We start from the raw sequence: 7859 nt of genomic DNA on the forward strand, positions 1-7859 counted from the left end.
GAGAACAACAGAATAGTCATGATCAAAATGATTACTGAATTAACATTAACTTCACATTTATAAGCATAACTTAACTTTATTGCCCTTTTTTATTGTCACAATTTGGAAAGATAATCAGAATAATAATTATAATAACAAATATACAGAAATATTTTAAAGTTCTATTATATAGTTATTTAGAATTTAATGGCAAATTTAGTGAAAGGCAAATATGCATTTTTTATTCCTACAAACTACATTTCAAATTGTGAATTGGAACTTCTTTTCTATGTTAAATACATTATTGAACTTTACAATATCAGATATTTATGACATTTAAATCTCAAATATATTGTGTATATTATAAAGGGCACTGTTTTCCTGTTAGAAATCTAAGAAACCTTTCATTTTCCAAACATAAACTCGTGAAAATAAAAAATTCTGGCAGTGTTCAAGCTCATTATTACCACAGGATACTGTTTACCTCAGTACTAGATTTTTTAAACTTCTAAGTCAATATAAATTCCACATTTGTCAAGTGTTTAACTGAAACAAGTTAACATAGGGGAGAAAGAACCTTTCCTGCCAGTTCTATTCAGTAGCATGTTAATCAGATTGCAGTAATAAGTATGAAACAATGCATGCAATTAGCAGTAGTTAATTTGAAACTACTTCATGTCAGTTTCTTTCAGAGCAATAGGTTAGTAGAGTAATTATTTATTACCCTGAGGACATGATCAATGATATCCCTCCATAATAATGTCTGCAAAAAGAGTAGCACCCTCATCTGCATAAAAAGGAAGCTATAGAAACTGATTTTTTTCAGCTAAATAAAAGCAGAAAATTGTTTCTAAGCTGTTTCCAACTATTTCATTAGTAATAATAGATAAGCAAACCATTTGTTAAACTTGTATTTTTATGGCAACATAATGCTGAGGGGAAAAAAAGCCCAGCATCGGTGATTTAAATCCACAAAGCCTACCTTAATTCAAAAAGGAAAAAATGACCCATGTTTAAATGTCATTCTAGTCATTAATGTGTATGTAGTAGGCCCTCCCACACACACAATAATTCACTAGTCCCTTAGCTGGTGCTTGGGGATAGAATTTATGGGAAACCCTGAGTGATAACACATGGTCTACACAGCTGAGCCATGGTGTCCAAAGGCAAGGAAGAGGTGCCAGGTCAACCAGGTGGCTGCAATTAGATGGTGCATTTGAATAATTGGGAAGGTTGTATTAAAGGCTACCATCCTGGCTTTCTAAGTTCATTGTATATTGGGTAAGAAATCTTTTATGTTTTCATATCCAATTAATTTACCTTATTGTATAAAATACCCATCATTCTGGGAAGGGCCAGAAAGAACTCACGACTGGACAGTGGAAGGCAGGGAACTACAGAGTGGAGTAGGCTGGAAAGGACAAAACCAAAATTTGGATGGGTTAGAATGATGCATAGGCCTCTTCATGACACAAAAAGCCTCCATTCATTTGGAGAATGGCATTCCTAGAGTTAGGCAGTTGACAGTCTGTACAGCCTATATCTGGGGGAACGAACCTGAGAGGAAAACTTGGAGAGGAACACTTTACATAAAACAGGTATAAACATTTACTGTGACATCTGAGGGAGACATCAAAGTCAAAATCCAGAGTTTGAAGACTGAATGGAAAAAAGGGGCAGGTTTTCAAATTCAGGGCTGACAAGGGTCTACAAATATTGTCCAGTTGACCATCTAGGGAAACCTCATAGCTCTCATAAGCTCAAAGATAAAGCTAAACTAATAAAATGACCAGTAATGTACCCAGACAGTCAGCATAGAATAATGTGTAGAAGAAAGAACACAGCCACTTTTCAAATGTATAAAACGGGGATAACTTTTTAATAATATAAACATATTTTAGTTTTACAGGTGTTGAAAGTTTTACATGAGAATTGTATGGGTGGCAAACTTCTATGTTATGACTGCCCAGCACCTTCCTTTCTTAGCAAGACTGTTCTCCTTGCACTCCAGATTTTAATTGTTACACTCATATTGATACAGTTGATCTCATTTTATCAGTCTGAGTGTGGAATCCACCTGCCCTGTTCGGCCAGTTCGAGTTCTATTTTGTGATGCATTGCATTCAAATAGGGAAAGACAGTAGCATCTGGTGTGGCGCCCATGAAATGTGAAACTATGAGTTGTCAGCAGCCATGTCCCCCACCATATGGAGGAAGTGGTCTGCAGTAGCACAGAACAGAACTGCCACACAGAGAGGAGAGAGAGGTCCTGATTCCATCGTTCCTGAGAGCCAGCAGAATCTTTGCCCTTCCAGAGTACGTAGTCGACTCTCCCTTCAATGTCATAATAGGGTAAGGAAAAAAGGCAACATATTGAATATAAACTCCTACTGAGTTTAGAGCTTATAGTTCTTTGCACATGAATACTTAATAGCTTTTTAATTATCTTAGGTATATTCGTTGTGCCTTACTAAATATTTTTTAACACTTTGAGGTAAAGTACTATGTGTTATATATACCAGCATCCCTAACAATATCTACTATGGTTCCATCTCAGAAATGGTAACCCAAAAGTATTTACTTTTAATTTTTCAGGACTCTGGGTTGCCACTTAGTGCACTAAAAGTAATGACTTCCTAATAGTCTGCCAATGAGAGACAGGATTTAAGGTACCTCTGAGGAGCTATTACCACTTTTTCTATCAGATTGGGCACAATATTGGTATCAATTCATGTGTTACTAATTTGGCAATAATGGCTTCAATTCAAGAAAACCTGAAGCATAAAGGGGAATTTTAGGTATGTTCTTAGTTTATCTACTAAAGTAGTGGTAAGTAATGGTAACAATAATAGTCAAATCTCAGACATCTAAGCAGAAGTTCCCTAAGAATCAAGTTGTTGAGCTCTTCTAGATTTCTCATTTAGTTAATAAGATAAGTACAGTTAACAGCAATAGAGAAATGTTTCCTATTTGATTTTATTAACTGATTGATATGAATTAATGCATTAGAATATTTGATTGTGTCATAAAATGTGTATATGAGCATCATGATTCAATTTAATGTACCTATTACTGGTTGATGTGCCATTATATTAGGCTAAATTAAAAGAATTTTATGGAAAAAATTACAATTAAAGACTCAAAATTGATTGCATTCATAACTTAAAAGAAGATATTCTGTTCCATTAATATTTTGAATCATTATAATAATATATCAGAAAACAATGTGGGAAACTTGAGAGGCAGACAAAGTAAAGAAAAGATAAATAGGTTAAAGAGTCAAAAATAAAATCCACTTTCTATGTTAAATTCAATATTTTTCTCTTTAGTCAATTTTTTTAAGAACCCAAACAGCAAGAAGTCACAGAGTCAATAGCTTATCTCAGCAAGTAAGTTTTAGATCACATTGTCATAAAAAAGATGTATTTTTTTCTTTCACCTTCCTATAATGAAATACGTTTTTTTCCAAATAAGGCATTTTAACTTATTGAAATGATGTCTTCATAAATAATAATGTGACACTTTGCACAGACCATGTCAATTCTCATAATGCAGTATAAGCTTTCTGAATGGTGGCCCACCATCCCAATTTGGCCAAGGCAGAGAGAGGTTTCTGGGGTGGGAACATTCAGTGCTAAGCACAGGATGGTTGGTCATCCTCTACATGCAAATTATTTGTCTTTAGATGTAAACTTAAGTATTCAGAGACTGGTTATGAAAATATGTTGACCCCTGAAGACTTATGTGGGCTTATCTCTCATTTTAAGTAGATGAAATATGATTATAAGTAGTTGAAGGGTGATTTCCATAGGGAAGTATGGCACTGATACGTTGGAGTTTCTCCTAAGAATTCTTATTTTTCTTCTAAGGAGTGTATAAGGATATCTGATCAGGAAATGGTCTATTCTTTCTACCAGGAATGCAGTCCATGAGTCAAAAGCATTAAGAGCACTTACAAATTATTAGAAGTTCCAGACCTACTGAGTCAGAATCTGCATTATTAAAAGATTCTCAGGTGATTCATATGTACCCTAGAGTTTGAAAAGCACTGCTCTAAACTTCTTTGCAAGAATTTTCTAAATATACTTCAATTTTTTTTCTCTATTGCCATCTTTCTTCTGAATTCCTGTGTAGTCTGCTATAAAGCTAGTACAGCCTCATTAGTGCAACTGCAATTAATTTGGGATTTGTAATCATCTGACCTGGGTTGTAACTAACAACCTACCCTACAAACTTCACCCTGCATTTGAAGAAGAGTTCTCTAAGTGGGAGGGCATAGTTAACCAATTAAAAAAAATAAACTGACTCTTTTTAATATGTAACAAATTACTTTTCATAATTAATAGATGGTATCTGTAAAGTAGGCCTGCCTAGCACAATCTTTTTTGGGAAATGATTGTTCACAGGCAATTCAAAATAGTTAAAAGAAGGAAAGCTGCATGGGAGTGAACAATATTTATTTACACAGCCTTCCCTCGGTCTGAGTGTGTTGTTTTATTGAACATTTTGGAAAACTCTTGTCTAATTAGTTAACTTCATTTTCTATACTTTCATAGGACATTAAAGTACAAAATTGAGTATAATTTTTAGAGCAAGCCATGCTCTTTTAGGTCTTTCTACTTTGCCATTTTCTTCTTCTTGGAGACCCTCTCCTCAGCACCCTCAACTCCTCAAATTGTTGTCTGCCTGGAAACCTCATACTCTTCATTCAGATGCCCCATGTGACCAGCTGCCCAGGTTTAGGTTCCCTCTAATGTATGTTGTCTCTTTTGCATAGTTTCCTCCTCTACTGGCTTTAAACAATTACTGCATTGAATTATTATGGTTTGAGTAAGAGAGATCCTTCAAATAGATAATTGAGTCCTGATGGGAAGATTATCTTTATAGGCTTAGAACTTAACTCAGGTAAGGGGCTTAATAGGAATTTGCTGAATCCATGAAGCAAAAAAAAATTGAGTGAATGAATTAATAAGTTCAAAAAATGAAAACTCACTAAGAATTAACATTTTGAATTTTTATTTACTTTTGCAATAAATTCTATCTGTCCCAGAAGAACCAGAAGAGAGAGAGGAAATCAATACTTTTGTCTACAAAGCTGATACAAACCTATCATTTCAGTACAGATAACATATCTTTCTTTTGAGGCTCTTGCACCGTCTTCAAAGTTTCTTTTGTTTAAAGATCCAGCCCTTTTCTGTACCACAGTGCAGTCTGTTCTGTGGTTTGCTTTACAACCACTAGTCCTGATCAATGACCATATGACGTACACTGACCTGTCTTTCCCATCACTTTATAAGTATCATATATATGTGTGTAATCTTCGGATGGGTTACATTGTTGTTGGGTTGAAGATTGGAGCTTGAGATTTGTTAACGTTGGAAGAAAAATGATATTTAAAATTCACAAACATTTGTGAACTTTGAGAATGGAAACTAGAATTTTACTTCTGAGGAAATTACACTTTTGGAGACAATAACTTGAATGCAAATTGGTAAACGTGAATTTAAGTGAAGTATTTGTTTATATTTGTTGGAGAAGATCTATAAGTAGTTATTTTGGAGTAACCAAAATGCACTATTCCAAATCAACAAGTGTAGTGTTTTTAGCAGTATAAATTAGATAGATTTTAGTATATTTATACCATTGCAGATATTGGAGGAGGGATTGTATCTCAAATGCCTTCAGAGGGTAGGCTGATAAAACAAATGAGTAGAGTGTGCTAGGTTGGGTCTGGAGTAACCCAAGAGCTCATAATCATATTAAAGGGGTAATTTTTACTCTGCCTCATAAGATTATGACCATTCAGGAATATGACTTTAAGGTTGCCATATATTTCAATTTGTCCAAAGAAGCTAATGATCTAGATATTTATACAAAAATCTCTAACTGTTTAAATGTTGTCAGGTAATTAAAACTTTTATAAAAAACTATATGAGCTAAAGAGAATATGTCTACAGAGTTGATACTAACCAACAGTTTATAGCCTCTGTTTTAAAGACTTTTTTTCTTTCAAAATTTGAATTTAAACTGCTGTCTCCATAAATAATTTGGTGTACTTGAAGGCTGTCCCCTGGCTGGTTTGGCTCAGTGGATTGAGCGTCGGCCTGCGAGCTAAGTGTCGCTGGTTCGATCTTCCAGTCAGGGCACATCAGAGAAGGAAAACTCTGACTCCAAAAAACCTCCGCTGCCTTGAGGCATACCTCTTCAGGGGAAAGGCTAAGGGAGTAAACACTGACAGAAAATCCGGAGCCGGAGTCCCTAAGGCGGTTTGACGTTGTAGTCAACACCGGCAACTCCTGCGGCGCACCTGAAGCCAAGCTGTATTGACTCCGTCTTTCCCTTGGACCCTTCAGCTGCGAAGAGAGGGGGGGTCTGCTGCATGGGCAACAGCAGACCCTCCATATCACCCTGCCCAGGCTCTGTAGCTTCAGCTTCACTGGAGAGGACACTCCAGCGTCATTGCAAGATGTCGATTCAACACGGGAGGAGACAGATACCGTGTCACTCCCGAGTCGGACTGCACAGCCATTCTCGGCGGTGCAGATAGACTCTTAAGAAGCTACACCATCATCTCTCGAGATGGGCGGCTGCCGACGACGACTTGAAGGCTGGGAATGTGTTCTATTAGTGGGTCTTTCAAAGATGCAATGCTTAGACAGAAAAAAAAACAAAAAAAAACAAAAACCTGAAGACAGGTCACACAGGTTCTGGAAGGAACCACATGAGTCTCCATGCAGTATAACCAGAAGTGGATTGTTGGTGTTTCACTGATGGTAATTAGTTAAAAATAAGTAACCCAAACTTTCAAAATTGCATTGTGAGACTGTAACCATCATTTTTTGTGAGGACATCAACAGCTATATGAGCTTTCCCCTGCAGAGGAAGCTGTTCTAAATGTGGCCACTTTTAATAGGTAATGAAAGTTTCTCTGTGTTAAAGTTCACATTCATCATCCTCGAGTCTTATTTAAAGTGACAGCCTGGTCTCTTTTGTGCATTGGGGAATTAAAAGGTTTCTCTGCCATATTTGGTAAAGAATTACCAAGAGAGTAGTGTTCTTTCCCTAACACCATACTGGGAATTTCAGCAATGATTACGAGTAGAGAAATGTACCCAGAAGTGGAAATCTATGAAGAGCTGCTGCAGCAGAGGCATCAACATCGTTACAGGTCAGCAAGGCAAGAGAGCACAAGAGAAAATGCTCCCACGAACAAGCCGTCCGGGAATTCTTCCTACCCCAACCACAGAAGTGCAAGCATACCAACAACCTCATTCTGGCAGTTACACTTAGAGGGGAGTCATGCCATAATCTTGTATGTATAAAAAAGTGTGTCTTGAATTGTAGTAATTCCAGGCTGGTAAACGCATAAATTATATGGATAATACTCTACAACATAAATATTTAACTTCATAAAATAATGCTTTGGACTTTGCAAAAGCTCAATTAACAATGTTCTATGAGTGCAAATCAACATTATGATTTTACAGAAATGAAGTATGAAGAAGTATGGAGCACATCGTTCTTGTTCATTCTTTGCCCAGTTCATCAGTTACCCTTACAGTTTATGGCCTTGATAAACCAAAACATTCTTTCTTCTCCCTGCCCTTCTAGAACTTCCCTTATACCACTCACACCCAAATGTTCAAGATACAAGATCATTTTAACAAAATACACTGAACAGGTCTTATGAACTGTATGAATAGCAACAGATAGCATGGAATATGACCAAACTTAATAATTTTATATCAAAATATTGGAGTGATCTTTTGCTTTTTAGTAATATAATAAAAATATACTTAAAAAAGAAAAAAATAGTATCACAAGATGACTAAGAATATGGGGTCTATGAGGTTTTTCATTTTTTGTTTTTATTTATTTAT

The sequence above is a fragment of the Furipterus horrens genome, unplaced genomic scaffold, assembly GCF_987537825.1.
Source record: "Furipterus horrens unplaced genomic scaffold, mFurHor1.1.pri manual_scaffold_2, whole genome shotgun sequence".
In the NCBI taxonomy this organism is placed as follows: domain Eukaryota; kingdom Metazoa; phylum Chordata; class Mammalia; order Chiroptera; family Furipteridae; genus Furipterus; species Furipterus horrens.